General features: G+C 51.0%; 1 protein-coding gene across 1 annotated transcript in view; it reads left to right on the forward strand.

Annotated features, from left to right (window-relative positions):
* The first annotated feature begins 8457 nt into the window (after nucleotides 1-8457).
* Nucleotides 8458-21357, forward strand: part of ERCC1 (ERCC excision repair 1, endonuclease non-catalytic subunit) — a 34499-nt gene continuing 21599 nt past the window's right edge. The window contains exons 1-2 of the mRNA XM_041746361.1: nucleotides 8458-8599; nucleotides 9293-9345. The gene's annotated coding sequence lies outside the window, so the exon portion shown is untranslated. The remainder of the gene's footprint in view (nucleotides 8600-9292; nucleotides 9346-21357) is intronic.

Here is a 21357-nt window from a genome sequence, read left to right on the forward strand (position 1 = left end):
CCGGGCTCCCGGTCGGCCTGTCTGTCCGCCCGGGCCGGTCCTGGTTGCGCCCTGTGCGGCCGCGCAGCCGAGCCGGGACAAACAGCCTTCACGTTGCTAGGCGACAGCGTTCCACAGCCCGTCGCGTCACCACGTCTGCGCGGGCGGGAGGGGGGGGTGCGCGGAGACGGCGGCCGCGTCGTTTGTTGACGTTGCCTGGCAACCACGTTGGTGCTGCTGGGCAACGCCGGCCGACTGTTCGCTCTCTTAAAGGGGCAGGAACCTTTTACAGGCGCCGGCCGAGCGGTGAGACGGAGGCTGCAAGAAGAGGAGAGGGTCCCTCCTCAGGGGTAGGGGAGGTGAAGTGGATTGCAGGCCGGGTTAGGTCCTCCTGAGCAGAGAAAGAATATGAGGCGGGAGCTCTGAACTAAAGTATTTAAGATGTTGGTGCTAGATGTTAGACTGGTTACACGTGTGCATGGGTGTACTGCGGGCACGTCTCGGGGAATGGGTGGCAGCGATAACCAGCCAGACCGACCTGGGTTCAAATATCCCTTCTATGACCTTGGCCTGTAACTTCATTTCTCCGATCCTCTTTCCTTCCTGAAATGGGGGTGATAACATCACTCACCTCCAGAACTGTGACTCTATGAAGTCCTGTTAAGCACATAGCACATAGTAAGTGCTCTGTACATAACGGGTGTAATTATGTTATTTAATAACTGGGTTCTGTCCTTACCTCACTGGGTTTTGGAATAAATGAGATGGTGTTTGTAAAGTACTCACTATAGCACAGTGCACTCAATACATGGTGGGTGTGGGTGTATTATTATTATTAGTGTCTGAATTTCTTATCCTCTGGAAAGCACATCAGAGGGTATTGACAGTCATTGTCTTTCTTGGTGCCTTGTGATGCAAAGGCTATGGAATCAGGCAGATATGGCTGGAATTCCCGTCCTGCTGGATCCTGGCTGTGTGACCCAGAGCAAGTGCCTTGCCCTCCCCTGGCCCTCTGCTTCCTCTTCAGCGAAACGTGTGATCCCTCACATCTCGCAGAGTCACTTACAGATAATGGTCCTGGGTGAGGGGGTCCCCTCTTGTTGGGTGTGTCGGGTCAGTGCCCCATGTCTGCAGCATGACTCACAGGGCTATGTTATGTAAAGCTCCTAGATTCTGCACAGAGGGCAGGTTATATAAATGCGTTTAATGTGCATCCTACATACCGGGCCTAGGGAGGAGACCTGGCTTGGTAAGCTTGCAATTGCCAAACTATGGCACAGGCTGCTTCTAGGAAGGAAGGCCTGTAAAACATGGGCCATGTGTATACTGTCTCATTGAAAAGAAAATGTTCCCTCTTGGGGTATCTCTATCCCCCTAAATGGCTTGGTCCTGCCTCTTAATGTGTGTGTGTCTCTCTGTGTCTTTCTGACCCCTGCTTCTCTGTCTCTGTCTCAATATCTCTGTGCATCTCTGTCCCTGTCTCTGTTCCCCTAAGTTCCTCTCTGAGGCTCTGCCTATCCCTGGTACTCCCTCTTTTCCTAAGTCTCTATATCCTGAGTCTCCATTCATTTCTGGGTCTCTCTTTCTGTCTGAGTCTTTTTTGATTTTATTATTTAACTACCAAGGGGATTCCACTGATTCTGGAAAGCTCGGAGTCCCTCACAGTGACTACTGTATGATGTTGGGATGGGGCCTCTGCTCTCTGAACTTCTGTTCTTCCCCACGTGCAAAACTAGAAGGAGTAACTAATGCAGGCCAACAGGGGTCCCAGTCACCTAGGGAGCTTTTTAAAGGTGGATTTCTCCAGTCCCCTACCCAGAAGCTGTGGGTCAGAATCTCAGAGAAAGAGGTGGCAGGGATTAGAACATGTGAGATCCTCCCCACCACCACCTGGGGTGCTTCGGATCAGCTAGCCAGAACCGCTGACCTAGGGCCTCCACATACTTGTTCCAGCGCCAGGTTCTGATGCCACATAATAGGTGAGGTTCTATGGAGACTGGTGGCCAGGGACAAGAGTGATTTTCACTGTAGGTAGAAGATCAGAGTGTGGAGATTCAAATAAGAGAAGGGAGTGGGAGTGGCAGTGGGGGGTCTGAGCAGACAGCAAGATAGAGACTTGGGAGTCAAAAAGAGAGGAAGAAAAAAAGAGGAACATTGAGGGATAGAAAGAGACAGAAGTTCAATGTTTTCTGCACAATGCCTACAAATGCACCTCCCTGGTGGAGGGCCACGTCCCTGTCTGCGTGCGAGCTGGTGACAGTTTAGCAGGTCGCTGCAGGCAGCGCTGGGGTGTGCCAGGACCAGCGCTGGGATTAAGCGTGGGAGGCAGATGCTGGGCTGGGAGGTTCTGGGCGGACCCTCTCTGCGTGTACCTGCCTGCCTCTGAGCAAGTGTCCCCGGCCAGCATGGGTGACTGGCTAACAACCTGAACACCAGTCAGTTGGCATTCTCCTGTTGGGCTACCGCTTTGCCTACTGGGTATGGCCAAGGAGGATCTTGCTACAGGAGCCCTGGGGCTCACAGAGAGGAGTTTGAGTGTAGCTCCGGGCACTGAGGGTGTTGTGAATTTGACAACAGTCACCTTGACAGAGAAGTAGAACCATAGCATCTTTGGAGCCTGACCGAGCTGTGAGTCCTTAGGCAAGTTGAGTGACCTCTTTGGGGCTCAGTTCCTGCATCTGTGAAACGGTGTGTGTGTATGTGTGTGTGTGATATGACTTCTATGGAGATGCTGTGAGCACCACCTAACATAATGGTAACTACTGCCATCTATTGAGGGCTTGCCATGAATGTGCTTGTCAGCAAGTTTTGTTGCTCTCAGTTCAAACACTTCCAGAATGGGACCCCTGCTGCCCCTAGTCCAGTCACCATCACCTGTTATGCAAAACACCTGGCCTGGGGCTCTTCCCTGGTCTCCCTACCTCCACCTTTGCCTCTCAAAATCCATTCCCTACATACAGACCCAGAGATGCTGCTCAAATCAACATCAGTTCGTGCCCCTCTTTTGCTCAAAACCCTCCCGTGACTCCTGACTCACTCAGAGTAAAAGTCAAAGGCCTCCCCATGGCCCATAAAGTCCTGCACAATCTGACCTTACTCCCTCTCCCTTGTCTCTGCCACTCTCCTCCCCTTGTTCTCTGTGTTCCAGGCACTCACACCGGACTCCCTGTTCCTCCAAGACTCCAGACATGTTCCCACCTAAAGGCCTTTGCACTTGCTGCTGGCAAGATGAGATACTTTTAGGTGGGATTCCTGCACGGCATCCCCATCACTCACCTCTGGTCTTTGCTCAGACACCACCTCCTCCTGTAAGCCTTCCCTGATACTCTATTTAAGATGACATGTCCAACCCTCCCTTTCTCCGCACTTCCCCAGCGCTCAGTACTTTCCAGTGGCTGCATACCTTGTTTATTTATGTTTATGCATCGTTCACCACCTCCCTCCCCATACCTAAAGCTAGAGCTCCCAGGAGAGCAGAGATCTTTGTCCTAGTCAGGTCGTAGACCTAGCAAATCATAGGTGCTCGATGCATATCTGTTGCACGAATGAATGTACGGTATGTGCCAGAACTGTGCTCCGAGCCCTAAGTCGGCGAATTAACTGAATCATCACAACAGCCCCACATGCTAAGCGCGCTACCCATTTTACCGACGCGGAAACTGAGACTCAGAGAGGGGAAGTCCCTGTGACAAAGTGCAAAGGCCCTGAGATCAGAGGTAGATTATCCAGCCTTCGGAGACGTCCCTGCGGGCCTGGGGTTGTGTTGTCCGTGTTCACCTCGCTATCTCGGTTTTTATTTGGGGGGCCCCCCGTCCTCGCTCGCTTTGACTCGTGGCCCAGCGTCCCAGACAGCTCCCTGTGCCTTCGGCCTCCAGGAGTTTCCCCGTAAGCTTCTTGCCCCGGGGCCCCGAATCTACGAGTTCCGCGTTGCTGGCTCCCGGTCTCCGGGTCTCTGTGCCCCGCAGGCCTCCAGGGGCGAGGGATCCCAACTCCAGTCCCGGCCCCGCAGCCTCGCCGCCCCCCGGCCCCGGCCCGGCCGGGCTCGATCGCTGGGGCCGCCCCGGGGGGGGCGGGGCCTGTTGCCCGGAGACCAATGTTTTGCGGCCGCAAACTGGGTCTCTGGGCCACCGCGGGGGGGCGGCCTGGGAACCCGCGCCGGGCGTGGGAGCGGCCGGGGAGGGGCGCGCGCCGGCGGGGCCTGGGGGCGGGGAGCGGCGGGAGGGAGGGGCGGCTGGGGGGGGACGCGATGGGGGGGGGGGGACAGGAGCTTGGGATATCCTGGTAGTTTTGAGAAGACAAGAGGAGACTTGGGACCGAGATCAGGGACAAGAGAGAGGAGTAGGGGGTCGGTTTAGGGACGTGGAGGGGGGTTTGGGGAAGACTGAGATCACGGTGGGGGGTGGGCCGAGGGAGAAGATTGGGCGGCCGGGGTAGGAGGGCGGAGGGGTTTGAGGGAGCCGGAAGAGGGGCCCTGGGATGGGTGAATGAGGGCAGCCATGGGAGAATGGAAGTTTCGAGAAGCACAGTGGCCGGAGTGAGGGCCGGGAGCTGGGAGGAGGCGGAGTGTAAATATGTGGTAGGTCGTGCAAAAAAAGCCGAGCTATAGGGGGTGCGAGAATCGAGGGTAGTGAGTTTGGGGGAGTTAAGGGTCCCCGGGGAGAAGGAGGAGGATGAAAGGGGCCGGAAACATGGGTGAATCAGAGAAGGGGGCACCCCTGCCACTTGGGCTCCTGGCAGGAGGGGCACTCTCCGCCCATTGTCCCCGGACCGGTCAGGACGTCCGGCGACATCCTTGGGGACGCGACGTCGGGTTGTGTAACACCGCCAGGCCCGGAGGAGGGGCCAGAGTCGGGACTCCCGGTTCCTCTCCACGCCGCAACCCAAGGGAGGGAAAAGGGTCGGGATCCCCTAGCGGCTTGTTACATCACATGTGGGCGGAGGCCACCGGAGGCGCGGACTCGTTTGCCTGGTCACCCCTTGGCCCCACTGGAGAAGCAACGGCTGGGGTCCGAGACCTTCAGTGGGGAGGGGTATTGCTACGGGCGCCTTTGGCTGAGGGGGTCTGCTGGCCACAGCTTTTAGGCAAGAGGGTAAACTGAGTCCCAGAGAAAGCTGACCCCTTTTGTTTGATGCTGTCATTCAACAAAGATGTATTGAGGGGGCAGTGTCCTAGGTGATGGGGACACAGCAGTGAACAAAGCATTAGTCCCTGATCCCAGCAGCCTCGGGCTGACCCCTGATTCTGAGCCCAGACCAATTCCACCCCAGGCCCAGCTCCTTGAAGCCAGACGTCCTTCACTAGAAACAGCCCCCAAAAGATGGGTCCTCACATCCCACCTCTGGGCCACCCTTCCCCAGGGCAAAGGACAGAATACATCTCTCAGCTCCTGAGTCCCTGGTCTTTGCACGCTGCCTCCCTGTCGCCCCCACCCCCACCCATGGCCTGTCACTTCCTCCTATCCTCATCCCCCCCCCCCCCCACAGGGCATGACTAGAGATGCTGGTTGTAATAGGCAGTTGGCGAATCACTCAGACGTCATAACAGCCCGCTGTGCTATCACTGTGTCCCTGAAATGTCATCAAGCAGCCCCAATCTCCTATAAACACCTCTGGGGTCCTGCGGGCCTGACGAGGGGTGCTGCCCTGCTGCCAGTGATAACTCAGCCACCTCCCCCCAAGGAAGTGATTTCATTCCATTCAAACTCTTCATCAGAAGGCTCTGGAAGCCACCTTTCTGACTACTCTCACTTCTCCTCCAGGCAGCCTTCCTTGACCCCGCCACTGTGCTCTCTCCCCTCCACCTCCTGCTCCCCCTCCTTGGTGCAGTTCCCCATGGGTCTAGACTCTAGCCTTATGGACCTTCCCTCTCTGACTTCATCAGCTCCCAAGCCTTCAATTTTGAAAAGCTGTCAGAGCCAGGCAGGTGAAAGGACTTCCATGCACCTCTCCAGGCCTTAGTTTTCACTTCTCTAAGATGGGCACAGCACTGGTGCCTAGCCCACACACTGAGTGGTGATTTGAGTGAGGTCACCACTCCCGGGCAGGGGTTTAGCACCGGCCAGGAAGGACATGGTGAAAGCTCTTTGTTTTTTTTGTTTTTTTTTTTTAAATTTGTTCTAGATCTTATATGTGGTTGTCTGTCTTTATAAGCATGCTTCAGATTAGTGTTCTTTCCTTTTCTTTCTTTCTTCCTTCCTTTCTTTCTTTTTTTTTATTATTTATTTATGATAGTCAGAGAGAGAGAGAGAGAGAGAGAATCAGAGACACAGGCAGAGGGAGAAGCAGGCTCCATGCACCGGGAGCCCGACGTGGGACTCGATTCCGGGTCTCCAGGATCGCGCCCTGGGCCAAAGGCAGGCGCCAAACCGCTGCGCCACCCAGGGATCCCCTGGTGAAAGCTCTTTGAATCCTATTGGCCAACATACACAAGAAATAGTTAACAGTGAGAAGTAGGGATCAGAGGGAGGAACAAAATAAACTTTTTCAAAGTATAACCAATATACTCTCCATAAATTAAAAAAGACCTTATTATTTAAAATTCACCATCTTTGGACTGGTTTTGGAATTTATCTGGGTATCCTCCACCCACATCTGCTCCTTCCTCCTCCTAGGCCTCATCTCAGGGGGATCCCACCACCCACCCTGATACCTTGGCAGGAACCTGGGCCTCATCCCAGTGGCTCCCCTCCGTCCACAGTCTCTTGGCCACCAAGTCTGGTCCTCCCTACCTCCCGTCTCTCCTATCTGCCCTGTCCTCCTCTATCTACCTCCATAAGGCTGGAAAGATCTAAAGCATAAATCTGTCCTTGTCTCTCCCCTGCTCAGAACCTGCTATGACTCCCCAGTGCCCCTGGGGGAGTAGTCTGAGCTCCTGAGCATGGCCCACAAGACCCAGTCTGATCTGGTCCTGGCAGACCTTTCCAGCTTCTTCATTCCTTGATTCCAAATACATGATTCTTCATGCCTTAGACCTTCCAGTTCAGTCCATTTGCCTGGTAGTGAGGTCCCCCAGCCATCCAGACAATAAAACAAGTAGGAATCTGGCTGAAGCTTGGTGTCCTCTAGGGACAGGGACCTTACGACCACCTGAGGCCTTCCATCCACAGCCAGGCAATTCTACCTGAACCAACATCTGTCTACTACATCCTGCTTTCTGGGGCCACAAAAGAACAGGGCAGTCCGTCTGTCCTGTGATGTTTCAGACACTAGAAGATGTAGGTGTTGCCTTTGGACCTTTAGAAAAATGCAATGTAAGATTCCTTGAAGCTGATTCTTGGACTAAGCACTGAAAGCCACAGGATATCAGAATGGGAAGGTGCCTTAGAGGATCCAAGTGCAAAGGGGTCACTTGGGCCCAGAAAAAGCAGGGTTCTGGCTGTTTCAATCAATGCCCATTCCCAGGCCTGGAGCTGTTGTGTCCAATCACAGACTTGCAAGGGAGGAAAGAACTGTGGTGGGCTTAGGATTGCTGGGAACAACACAGTGAGGAAGGGCTGTGCACAGAGGGCTGGGCTGCCGGCTCGGAGCCCCCCAACATTGGTGACCGGAAGACCTCCTGTCTGGCCCCAGCCTGAATCCTAAGGCTGGACATAGGGGAGGAAACTGGCACCGACCCAGACATAGACCTACCGGGTCCACTGTAGAAGCAAACCAAGAAGTCAAGGTGCCTCACCCCGGGCCCTCAGCTTGTCTGACTTCCTGTGGTCTCCCCACCCCCTCCCCTCTCCCCACAACCCACCCCTGCCCATAGAAGTTGGGCGGAGAACTGGGATGGGGGGTGCAGAGGCAGAGTCAGGAAGGCCTGAGGTCGGGGCGGCGGGGCGGGGAGAGCGGGGCCAGGGCTCAGGGACGGGTAGGTGGAGGGCCGAGCACCCGCTGGGGACGCGGCGGCGGCGGGGCAGGGCAGGGGAGCGGAGCGGAGCGGAGGGCCAGCGGTCGGGGATGAGGGCTGCCAGGGAAGCTGGGTGGCGGGGCGCCGCGGGGAGCGGGAAGCCAGGCTGGTGACAGGCGCGGGGCCGCCGGGGGCAGCGCGGTGGCCCGGGCAGGGGGCGGGCGGGGGGACGGCCGGGACGGCGCGGCGAGGCCCCGCGGAGCCCGGCTCCATCCTCCGCCCCCCGCTGCCTCCCCTTCCGCTCCCCGGAAGCGCTGAGTCGTCCTGCCTTATCTGGGGGCCGCTATTTCGGGCTCGGCTCCGAGCGCGGCGACTATTTTTAGCGGCGCTCGGGTAAAAATGGACGCGGCGCCGCGCGGGTTCCCGAGGCCGTGCGCGCCCCCTCGCCAGCGCCGGGGGCCGGGGGCGCGCGCCTGAGTCACCTCCCGCCCGCCCGCCCCCCTGCGCGGCGAGGAGCGCGGCCCGCCGGCCTCGGACGCCTCGCATCCGCTCGAGCCTCCCGGGTTCCGCTCGCCCGGGGCGCAGAACATTCCAGGGACGTCGGGACGCGTCCACCGGGGCTCGGCGGCCGCGGGCGGGCTGTGGGCAGGGGCGCCGCGCCCCCTGGTGGCCGCCGCGGGGATCGCAGGCAGGAAGGGGGCCTGGGGCCACCTGCCCGCGGACCCACTTCACTAACGACGACACTGAGACACTGAGGCCGGCGAGGGGCCTTGCAGCATGAATTGCGAGGTACGATCCCTCTGCTTCAGCCTGGATGCCTCTGCCAATGGGGGAGCTTACTGCCTCGCAGAAGTGATGTTTATCTCGTGTTCAAGGAATTTATCAAGGGCCGCCTGTGTGCCAGGCACTGGGGGCAGGTGACTGGGGCAGAGCCGTGAACAAGACAGGGATTCCCGATTCCTGCCCTCCTGAGGCTACGTTCCTTTTTTAAAAAAATATTTTATTAAAAACATTTTATTTATTTATTCACGAGAGACACACACACACAGAGAGAGGAGCAGAGACACAGGCAGGAGGAGAAGCAGGCTCCATGCAGGGAGCCCGATGCGGGACTCTACCCCCGGGGTGGGATCACGCCCTGAGCAGGCCTCCCATGGGACTGACGTTCTAATGGGGAGGCAGAAAGTAAATAAGATGCTTTCAGATTGTGATTAAGTGCTATAAGGAAAGTAAAATACGATGATTTGTTAAAATAAAGGGGGACGGGGCACCAGGCTGGCTTGACCTGGGAGTAGTGAGTTTGAGGCCCATGCAGGGTGTAGAGATCACTTGAATGAATGAATGAATGAATGAATGAGGATATTTTGGCAAGAGGAGTCAGGAAAGGCTTTTCTCTGAGAAGGTGAGCTGACTGCAATCTGTTGAGAAGAGGCATCTAAAACAGCCTTGTGTTTTAATTCAAACTCTCTTCCCATTTCACAGATCTGGTGACAGAAGCCTGGAAAGAAACCAGTTGGGCACTGAGCTTGCAGAAGGTAGACTGCATGAGCTTCCAGTGTGTGCTTGTTCAATTTTAGGTCACATCCTGTGCCTGGGAGCTCATGACCTCCCAGCATACAGATTCTGTTCATCCTCAGCAGTGGCAGTATTGATTACTATTTTATTTATTTTTAAAAATATTTTATTTGTTTATTCGTGAGAGACACAGAGAGAGAGGCAGAGACACAGGCAGAGGGAGAAGCAGGCTCCATGCAGGAGCCCGATGCGGGACTTGATCCCATGACCCAGGGATCATGACCTGAAATGAAGGTAGATGCTCTCAACCACTGAGCCACCCAGGGATCCCATTATTATAATTTTTAATTAAAATTAATATTAGGGATTCGTGGGTGGCACAGTGGTTTGGCGCCTGCCTTTGGCCCAGGGCGCGATCCTGGAGACCCGGGATCGAATCCCATGTCGGGCTCCCGGTGCATGGAGCCTGCTTCTCCCTCTGCCTATGTCTCTGCCTCTCTCTCTGTGTGACTGTCATAAATAAAATTTTAAAAATTAAATTTAATTAATTAATTTAATTTTTAAATTTAAATTTTTATTTATTTATTCATGAGAGACACAGAGAGAGAGGCAGAAAGACGTATTTTAAAAATAATAGCTGCAGAGGCACCTGGTTGGCTCCCTGCATGGAGTGTGTGACTCTTGATCTCAGGATATAAGTTCGAGCCCCATATTGGGAGTAGAGGTTACTTAAAATCTTAAAAAAAAAAAAAAGAGGTGCCATTTATTCGCCACTTAGTTATTTTTTGCAGAAGTCTGCTAAATGCCTCACCTGCATTATTTCTCTGAATCCTCTCTCTAGACCTAGGAGATAAGGTACTATTCCCATGCCTCGTTAACAAATGAGGAATCTGTTTCCCCGCCTCCCATTTCTCTGAGCCTCATGGACATCTGTAGCTTTGCCAGCCTTCTGCATTCTCCTTGTCCTTTGGGAAACCACCCCTGCCTAAATTTCAGTTCACCTGTATATCACACCCCACTCTTCCTTTCCCGGGAAGGGAACATGATCCAGGATCAGCGAATCAGAGCATTCCAGTTCTGCCTTCTGATGAAAGTGCTTGTTTCAAGGGTGGACATGTGGCCCAATCCAGTTTGTGAGTGATGGAACCACAGGGCAGGAGACCTTTCTTCCCTTTGGGGTCACTAAGAGGGTGGGATGTAAGCTCTAAGCTGCTGGGGCCATCTTTACTACCTCAAGGAAAGTCCTCTGGAGGAGAAAAAAAAATCAGAGAAAAATGGAACCTAGAGATTGGATAGTGACTTCATGTCATATTTGAGCTCCTGGATCAAGCTGTGACTGAAGGTGGTATTACCCTTGACCTTTACTTACTTATTATTATTTTAAAGATTTTATTTATTTATCCATGAGGGACACACAGAGAGAGGCAGAGACACAGGCAGAGACACAGGCAGAGACAAAAGCAGGCTCCCTATGGGGAGCCTGATGCAGGACTCGATCCCAGGACCTGAGCCCAAGGTAGACGCTCATCCACTGAGTCACCCAGGTATCCCATTATTATAATTTTTTTAACGTGAGACAATACATTTCCCTAAATGTGTTTGCACTTGAAGCTGAGAGACTTCTAATTAATTCCCTTTCCCTTTCCAAGCCCCTTCTAGGAACTGGTCCTGACACTTGCCCTGTCCCTAGTCCTTGCGAATGGATCTCTGTACTTCCTGGAGCCCACGTTCATCATACACTTCCCCCTGTGGAGGCATGGACTGCTTGTGTGCATCTGGGCTCTTCTACTGATCAGGCTCTCCTGTGGGGCTCTGGGCTTACCCATCTCCATGTCCCCAGGTGTAGACAGACATGAGAACCTGGGGGCCAAGGCTGCTGTGCTGGGCAGGGCCACTTCCCACAGTCATGGTTGCCCGATGTGAGATTACCCTGCTGCACCCTCCACCTCCCACTGTCAGGATTTCAGCCCTGTCTGAACTCTGACAGCCTCCTGGTCTCAGCCTGGCCAACTCTTCTGCCCTTTAGACTCAACTGTCTGGGCAGCTCTTGGATGTTGCCTCCTGGATGTCCCACAGGATTTCACCCTGACCTCAATAGCTTCCTTCCTGTGCCTCCTCCTCCAGGGTCCCCAGCTCAGGCATAGGCCCACCACTGACCCTGTCTCCTGGACCAGAGGCCTGGCCTCATCCTGGATGCCTTCTTTCTCTTTCCCCCCATAGCTTGTCCCTCCTCTTCATTCTATCTTTTAAAGATTTCATATGTTCTTTTTTAAAAAATATTTTATTTATTATTATTATATATATTATTATATATTTATTTATTTATTATTATTATTGAGAAGGAAAACAGAGTGAGCATGAGAAGGGGTGAGAGGCAGAGCCAGAGGCAGAAGCAGACTCCTCACTGAGCAGGGAGCCTGATGTGAGGCTCGATCCCAGGACTCTGAGATCATGACCTGAGCCAATCAAGAATCGGATGCTTAACCAACTGAGCCACCCAGGCGCCCCAAGATTTCATATGTTCTGGCTCTTCCCCCTTCCAACTTGATCCCCTATCCCCACTTCATCCTGCCCTCCACTCCTCCGTTTTCCTGCCCCAGTACTACCTACCTCCCATCCAGAAGGATCTGGCAAAAACACAGACTTGCTCCTGTCAGGTCTTTCTCCTGCTCAGAGCCTACTATGGCTCCCCAGTGCTCCAGTCCTATGACCTACGAGACCCTCTGTGGCCTGAATGCTGCTGCTTCTTCAACCTCATCTCTTGCCCCCCGCTTTGCCCCAGCACACTTTCATTTTGCCCTCAAATCACACCTGAACCCCCTTGCCTTTTCCTGATCATATTGTGCTCTGGCATGCTACCTGAACTTGAACTTTGGTTCCTTCTGCCAGGATACCTTCCCCATGCTTTTCCACCTAGTGAATATTTCTCCATCCTTCAAGGTCCATCTCAGCCATCCCCTCTGCTCAGAACCTAGCATGGAATCCCTCTACCTAAACCCCCACTTCCCCCCCTCCCTGCCTAAGAAATCTGGGCAGTGTAGATTATTTTCTGCTAGGCAGTGCGCTGGGCACTTTGCACATTCTACCTCATGGAGTTCCCCCCAATAACCCTCGGGGCCAGGAACAAACATTCCCAGTTTCTGGATGAAGGCACTGAGCCCCAGTGAGAACAAGTGACTTACCGAAAGAATCACAGCCAGGAAAGGGACAGAGTCTGTAGTTGACCTCTGGACCTTGAGGTAGCCTGGCTTGTCCAGTTATGTCGAGCATCTATCTCAGTTTTGTAAGTTTTTGTTTTATAGCATTCTCCGTAGAGGCACACACTTATATGAATGAAAAATAAACTCTAGGGATGCTTGGGTGGCTCAGTGGGTTAAGCATCTGCCTTCGGCTGGTCATGATGTCAGGGTCCTGGGATCCAGCTCCACATCAGGCTCTCTGCTCAGCGAGGAGCCTGCTTCGCCCTCCCCCTCCCTCTCTCTAAAATAATAAGTAAATAAATAAATAAGTCTTTTAAAAAAATAAATTATATAGAGTGACCACAAAATCCTATATGTGGTACTGTGGCCTCTCTATCTGCGCATGGTGGTGGAAAGGATTTTAGAAATTCCTTTAGGGGCCACATTTTGACCTGAGTATCAGTCACTCTACTTGACTGTTCTTCTGGGATGGATTGTTGTAGCACATGGGAAGAAATCTCAAGGTTCAGTGGCCCCAGAACAAATGGCACCCCAGCACCCAATGTCCTCCCGGATGGAGAACATGCTAATGGCAAATTCCGTGGACCAGAGCTGCCCGTGATAAATACGATGCAAGCCACCTGTGTAAGTTTAAATGTTCTAGGAGCCACCCTAGAAAAAGTAAAAAGGAACAGGTGAAAATAATTTTGTTCATGTGTATTATTTAAGCGGAGAGCTGCAAAATATTAATTATATCACCATGTGCTCAATATCATCAGCATATTTTTAAGTTTATCTTTTTTAGTAGTCCCTACATCCAGCACAGGGCCTGAACTCTTAACCCTGAGATCAAGAGTCACATGTTCTTCTGAATGAGCTACCCAGGCATCCTTCAAAACCAGGAACTTTTAGGATACCTGGGTGGCTCAGTGGTTGAGCGTCTGCCTCTGGCTCAGGGTGTGATTCCTGAGTCTGGGGATGGAGTCCTGCAATCAGGCTTCCTGCAGGGAGCCTGCTTCTCCCTTTGCCTGTGTCTCTGCCTCTCTCTCTGTGTCTCTCATGAATTAAATAAATAAATAATCTTTTTGTTTTGTTTTATTTTGTTTTATTTTTTTTTTATTCATGAGAGATACACAGAGAGAGGCAGAGACACAGGCAAAGGGAGAAGTAGGATCCCCATGAGGAGTCCTATGTGGAACTTGATCCCTGGACTTCGGGATCACACTTTGCACACTCAACCGCTGAGCCAACCAGGCGTCCCAAATCAGCAATTTTTAATGAAATATTTTACATTTCTTTTTCTGGCTGCACTAAGTCTTTTGGACCAACCATGTTTCAAGCACTCAAGAATGCCATGCAGCCAATGGCTGCCCTATCTGACAGCATAGCTGGACAATTTTCTGAGCACAGATCTAGGAGTGTGGTTTCCTCAAAGTCCAGATTTTTTTTTTAAGATTTATTTATTTATCTCAGAGAGAGAGACAGAGAGAGAGAGAGAGAGCATCAGGGGGAGGGACAGAGGGAAAGGGAGAGAATCTGAAGCAGACTTTGCATTGAACTTGGAGCCCCATGTGGGGCTTGATCCCAGGACCCTGAGATCATGACCTGAGCTGAAATCAAGAGCCAGCCATTTAACCAGCTGAGCTCACCAGGAGTCCCCTCAAAGTCCAGATTTAACATGTGATGGTTTATCTTAGGTTACAGTCAAGCCCCCAGACTCTGCACCCAGACTGCAGGGTTCCAGTATTAGCTCTGTAACTTGCAACCTGTAATTGCAACCTCCTGGCACCTCAGTTTATTTTTCTATAAAAGGACCTCAAAGGGATTTTGTGGGGATTAAGTGAGTTCATAGATTTTAAACGTTTAGACCGGGGCCTGGCATAATTAAGTGCTGTGTGAGTATTGCTTTTTACTACTGTTTGCTGCTTTTGTGTAGGAGAAGGTCCCTTGACCCCACATTAACAGTTGAAGAAGGGGGGGGTGCCCTGGGTGGCTTAGTCCGTTAAGTGTTCAACTCTTGGTTTCGGCTCAGGTCATGATCTCAGGGTCCTGACATCTAGCCCGCTCTTAGCACGGAGTCTGCTTGTCCTTCCTCTGCTCCTCCCTTCCCCTCCCCTTCCTCTCTCTCTCTCTCTCTCTCTCTCTCTCTCTCATTCAAATAAATAAAATCTTTAAAACAGTTGAAGAAAAGCTCCCTTCAAGACTTCCCATCCTCTGGTGACACCTGGGTGGCTCAGTGGTTGAACGTCTGTCTGCCTTCTGCTCAGGGTGTGATCCTGGGGTTATGGGATCGAGTCCCACATCGGGCTCCCTGCATGGAGCCTGCTTCTCCCTCTGCCTGTCTCTCTCTCTCCGTGTCTCTCATGAATAAATAAATTAATTTAAAACATGAAAGGACTTCCCATCCTCGGAGTTGAGGATGTCCAGGAGTAAGTAGGCAGCACACACACAGCCTCTAACAGTGACGTTCAGGTCACTTGGATTCTCAAGGGAGGGTCTCCACCATTCCACGCTGGAATGGGCATGTGCAATCATGAAGTTTTGGACACCTCCCAGTCTAACTGCCATGTATTCATTTCCCTGTTATGGGTTTTCCCGTTTGATCTGTGTCATGGGTTGAATGATGTACCCCTCCCCACCCAAGATATGTCCACCTGAGCCCTGTGGAGGTGAGCTGATTTGGACAAACGGTCTTTGCAGATGTAATTAAGGGGAGGATCTCGAGATGACATCATTTTGGATTATCCAAGCAGCCCCTAAACCCAGCGGCAAAGTGTCCTTAGAAGAAAAAGGCAGAGGGTGATGGGACTCGCAAGGTAGAGGAGAATCTTTGTGAAGAGGAACACAGAGACTGGAGTGATCCGGCCACAAGCCCAAGAGTGCCTGGAGCCACCAGAAGCTGCAAGGGTCAAGGAAGGATCTCCCCAGAACCTTCAGGGGCATGGGGGGTGGGGACTGTGGCCCTGCTGCCAGACACCTGGATTTAGGATTTCCGGCCTCCAGAACAGTGAGAGAATAAACTGTTGCTTTAAGCCTCCAAGTTTGTGGTACTTTGTTAGGCAGCCACAGGAAATGAACATGATCTATTTGGGGGCCTGTCTCCTCCACTCGAAGGCAGAGTTTCTGTGGCTTTCAGATACCATCTTTTCCAACCCTCCATCACCAGAGGAAACTGAGTCTAGGCAAGGGGGCGGAGCCAGAACCAGACCACAAGTCCCCGGCTCCTCATCCAAAATTCAGAGATCCCTGTGGAAATTTGCAGAGTATTTTGCCTGTTGAAAAAAATATGCTTATTGAGTTTTCTTTTAAGGCGGTGGTTGAGAACACAAGCTTTGGTTGTAATCCAAGTTTGACTGATTCCTTGCTGTGTGGCCTTGGGCAAGAGACTACCTTCTCTGTGCCTCACTTTCTCCCTCTGTAGAATGGAGATAATGAGATGAGTCATATTCGAGGGTTGTAATGTGCAGGGCATGAGAATCGATCAACTTTGCCACTTGTCACAGTCCTGGAAGTCTTTGCAAATGCCGTATAAGACAAGAAAAATAAACGAGATGTAAAGATCAGAAGGCAAGAGAGAAAACTGCCATTTGGATCATTTTATTTTATTTTATTTTTTAAAGATTCTTTATTCATTTATTCATGAGAGACACAGAGAGAAAGAGAGAGGCAGAGACACAGGCAGAGGGAGAAGCAGGCTCCACGCAGGAAGCCCGATGTGGGACTCCATCCTGGGACTCCAGGATCTCGTCGCAGGCTGAAGGCGGTGCTAAACTGCTGTGCCACCCGAGCTGCCCCATGTGGATCATTTTCAAGGAAAAACTTAAAGAATCAACAAACTATTTTAGTATGAGAATTTGGCCAGTTTGCCTGTTAGAAGGCCAACCACCAAATATTTGTGTGAGCATCCAACTCTTGGTTTTGACTCAGGTCATGGTCTCAGGGTGCTGGGAGCCCCATGTCTGCTTGTCCCTCTCCCTCTGCTCTTACCCCCACCCACACTCTCTGTCTCTCAAATAAATAATTAAAAAAAACCTGAGAGTTACCAGTGTACATGCAGTTGGTATTTTTCTAGTTTGCTAACTCCTTATTTTTATTATAATTTCTAGCTGATTACTGCTACTAGACATTGTTGGTTAAAGACCTGCAACTATTGGGGCACCTGGCTGGCTCAGACAGAAGAATATGTGACTCTTGATCTTGGGTCTGAGCCCCACTCTGGGAGAGCTTACTTAAAAATATTTTTTTTAAAAAAAGATCTCCAACTATCTTTGTATTTTTAATAATAGATAAAATTCCGTTCACACAAATATTTGGTGGTTGGCCTTCTAACAGGCAAACTGGCCAAATTCTCATACTAAAATAGTTTTAGCTTTTAATCTTCTTTTTTTCTTTTTTAGATTTTATTTATTCATTTGGCAGAGAGAGAGAAGAAGCAGGAGGAGCGGCAGGCAGAGGAAGGGGGAGAAGCAAATTCCCCACTGAGCAGGAAGCCTGATGAGGGGCTTGATCCCAGGACCCCTGGATCCTGATCTCAGCCGAAGGCAGACACTTAAATGACTGGGCCACGGAGGCACCCCAGATTTTAATCTTGAGCCTGGAACTCCCTTCTATCTATTTGACCTTTCCCCCCAGGATGTCTTAGAGGTTTCAACAACCTGAGGAGGCTCAGCCGGAATTCTCAACTTTCTTCCCCAGTCTGCAATTGTGGTTCGTGTTACTGCCCTCAAACCTAAGCTTTGCCCTTGACTTTCCATCACCCTAGTCCAGGTTACCATCTGACAATGGCAGTTCCTTTTTCACGGGGCTTCCTGCTTCCATCTTTGCTCCCCTATAGTTCATTCTCCACTCAAAATAACATCTAAAATACTTACTATAGCCTTCAAGGAATCTGGTCCCTTAATTGCTCTGCCTTATTTCTTTCCATTCTCCCCTTTGCTCCCTGTGCTCCAGATACATGGGCCTTCTTAAAATTCACCTACTGGGACACCTGGGTGGCTCAGCAGTTGAGCACCTGCCTTTGACCCAGGGCCTGATTCCAGGGTCCCTGGAACGAGTCCCACATCCCCCTGTGGGGAGCCTGCTTCTCTGTCTGCCTGTGTCTCTGCCCCTCTCTCTCTGTGTCTCTCATGAATAAATAAATAAAATCTTAAAAAAAAAAAAAACTCACCTAGCAATTACCTATCAGCCTTTGCATAACCAGCCTTTGCATAAGCTGCTTCGCCACCTTGAAAACTCTCCCTCCCTTCACCTAGCCAATTCCCAATCATCGTTCCATTCTCTTCTTTTATGTATATATGTATGTATTTAAGTAGGCTTGAACTCACAACCCCAAGATCAAGAGTTACATGCTCTACTGACTGAGTCAGCCACGTGTCCCTTTAGGTCTCTTCTTAAACGCTACTTTGACAGAGAAACCTCTCCTGTCCTCAGTGGAAATGATGTATAAAGGACAAGAATGTCCTTTATATAATACTTACCAAGTATACATGATTATTAGTTCAGTGATTTGTAAACTTTTGGTCTCAGGACCCCTTATGCTCTTAAAAATTATTGAGGACTCCAAAGAGTTGGGCTTTTTTTTCTTGCAAAGAGGTTTTTTTTAATGTGGATTATATCTATCAATATTTACTGCATTATAAATTAAAACTAATTTTTAAAAATTTATTTTTTTTAACTTTTATTTATTTATGATAGTCACACACACAGAGAGAGAGAGGCAGAGACACAGGCAGAGGGAGAAGCAGGCTCCATGTACCGGGAGCCCAACGTGGGATTCGATCCCGGGTCTCCAGGATCACGCCCTGGGCCAAAGGCAGGCGCTAAACCGCTGCACCACCCAGGGATCCCAAAAATTAATTTATTTATTCATGAGAGAGGCAGAGACAGGCAGAGGGAGAAGCAGGCCCCCTGTGGGGAGCCTAATGTGGGACCCGATCCCAGGATCCCAGGATCACAACCTGAGCTGAAGGCAGACGCTCAATCACTGTGCCACCCAGGCACCCAAAACTGAGAAATTTTAAAAACATTTGATTCTTTAAAAAAAAAAACAATTTCAGGCAGCCCAGGTGGCTCAGCGGCTTAGCACCACCTTCAGCCCAGGGCCTGATCCTGGAGACCCTGGATCAAGTCCCACGTCAGGCTCCCTGCATGGAGCCTGCTTCTCCCTCTGCCTGTCTTTGCCTCTCTCTCTCTCTCTCTCTCTCTCTCTCTGTGTCTTTCATGAATAAATAAATAAAATCTTTAAAAAAATTTCATGTTAAAATAAAATCATATATTTTTTGATTAAAAATAACCATATATCCCCAAACCAGAAAACATTTAATGAGAAGAGGGGCATCATTTTATAATTTTTGCAGATCACTTTAATGTCTGGCTCGCCGGCAGATAGTTATGTGTTGTCCTCACACCTGCTTCTGTGTCTAGTGTATTGTGGTATTATACAGGCTGCACCTTGCACACGAGACAGTGAACATGAAAAAGGCAAGTAAGTGTTTTTATATTATTATAAACATTTTAACCTCTTGAATTCCTTGAAAGAGTACTGGGGAATGGGCCAGGGTTCCATGGACTGCACTTTGAGCATCATTCGTTAGCTTCGGGTTTGACAGAGCCCAGAGACAGTATCCTGGGAAAGTGAACATCTTTGGGGACCAGGGGCCTTGTTCAAGAGACAGCTTTGACTACAAGCAAGATGAGCTTATATTCTTTGAGCTGAGATACTGTCTGAGCTCAGATATTCTCTGAGCTGTGGTTTCTTCATCTCTAACGTGGGGATAGTAATCATTAAAATAGTAAAAGCACCTCTCCCTGCTAAGGTTATAGTGAGACCCGGGGGAGATGACTCTCCGACTCACACCTGGCTTGTAGCATATAATAAACACTTGCTATTATAATTTGGGGAACGTCATTTTATTTTATTGCCAACATTTTTTATTCATGTAGTTAATTTCTCCAGAGGCCTGTCTTGTGCTGGGCAGTGCTAGGGACGTAGTGATGACTGAGACGGGCCTGGCCCTGCCTTTGTGGTGCTCCAAGTCCTGTGGGTCACAGAGTTGTCATTTGGGAGGGACTGCCTTTAGCACTGGGTCCCTGAGGGACACAAGTTCTTATAAATGGGGAAATAGGGAAGGGCATGCTAGGCAGTGGGAAGAGCATGCAAGGAGCCCTGGAGAGATGGACAGCTCTGGTCTGGTGATTGGCCAGGTTATTGTTTCTCTGTCCACAAGATGATTTGGTCCTGTCGCTGGTGAGAAATAGGTGTGTGTGTGTGTGTGTGTGTGTGTGTGTGTGCATATTCTAGTTCCTAAATCTTCCTTCCTTCCCAACCTTTTTTTAAAATATAAAGTTAGTTCCTGGAAGGGCACCTGGCTGGCTCCGTGACTGGTAGAGCAGGTGACTCTGGATCGCAGGGTTATGGGCTCAAGCCCCGAGTCAGGTGTAGCACTTATGTGAAAGAAAAGAAAGAAAGAAAGAAAGAAAGAAAGAAAGAAAGAAAGAAAGAAAGAAAGAAAGAAAGAAAGAAAGAAAGAAAGAAAGAAAGACAGACAGACAAAAGAGAGAAAAGAGAAAAAAGAAAAAGAAAGGAAGGAAAGAAAGGAAAGGAAGGAAGGAAAAGAAAGAGAAAAGAAAGAAAAGAAAGGAAAGAGGAAGGAAGGAAAGAAAGGAAGGAAGAAAGAAAGGAAAGAGAAAGAAAAGGAAAGAAAGAAAGAAAGAAAGAAAAAAAAGAAAGAAAGAAAGAAGAAAAGAAGAAAGAAAAAAGAAAAGAAAAGAAAGAAAAAAAGAAAGAAAAAGAAAGAAAGAAAGAAAGAAAGAAAGAAAGAAAGAAAGAAAGAAAGAAAGAAAGAAAGAAAGAAAGAAAGAAAGAAAGAAAGAGAAAGAAAGTTCCTCGATTCTGGGCCCTTCGGCGGAAGTCCCACCTCTGATCTAACCTCAGTCTCTCGCGCTGCAGATCCTCGCTTCTGCTGCATATCCGTCCCCAGCGACGGGTGGAGACTTGGGACGGCCGGACAGAAGAGGTGCCCGGGATGGCGCGGGGTCGGGGCCGGGCGCCTCCACTGTCCCCCCATCCGGGGGCCGCCGCTCGGGGCCGGGTGAGTCAGTCCCCGGCGGCTCCCGCGTCATGCAGGCCGCTCGGCTCCGCGCTATTTCGGGCTCCGGGCGCTATAAATAGAGGCTCTCGGAGCCGAGCCGCCCCCCTCCGCTCCGGCCCCCCTGCGTCCCCAGCCCCGCCGCGATCGCCGGGCCGCGCGTCACTGCGGCTAAGTTTAGAGGCGGGTGGGAACGCCGGCCTGGTCACTGCGCCCCTCGGCCGCACCCCGCTTCCAGGGCCTTCGGATGGCGCCTCCGTGCCCCCCGCCCAGGGTTCCTCCGCGGAATCGGGGGCGGGGGTCCCCGTAGTCTCCATCCCCACTCCAGTGCCTCGGAGGCGCCCAGGAACCTCGACGTTAGGGTTAGGGGACGCTGTGGGAGTGGAGCTGGGGCCGGATTCTCGGGGAGTCCCCCCGGGGAACTCGAATTGCAGTTGGAATTTGAACTTGGAGCGTTTGGAAGGAGGACGACGCGGAGTCGGAGTGAGGACAGGTGGAACGTTCCAACTCGCACCTCTGGGAGCCGGGAAGCTTCCAATCCAGGATCTGAAAGTTCTATTGGGGAATCGAGGAGAAATCAAAATGGGGGGGGGGGGCGCACCTGGGTGGCTCAGGACATGATCCCGGGGTCCTGGCATCGAGTCCCACATGAGGCCCCCCACAGAGCGTGCTTCTCCCTCTGCCTCTGTCTCTACCTCTCTCTCAATGTGTCTCATGAATAAATAAAATAAAATAAAATAAAATATAAAATAAAATAAAATAAAAT

The sequence above is a fragment of the Vulpes lagopus genome, chromosome 2 (genome assembly GCF_018345385.1).
Source record: "Vulpes lagopus strain Blue_001 chromosome 2, ASM1834538v1, whole genome shotgun sequence".
Taxonomy (NCBI): domain Eukaryota; kingdom Metazoa; phylum Chordata; class Mammalia; order Carnivora; family Canidae; genus Vulpes; species Vulpes lagopus.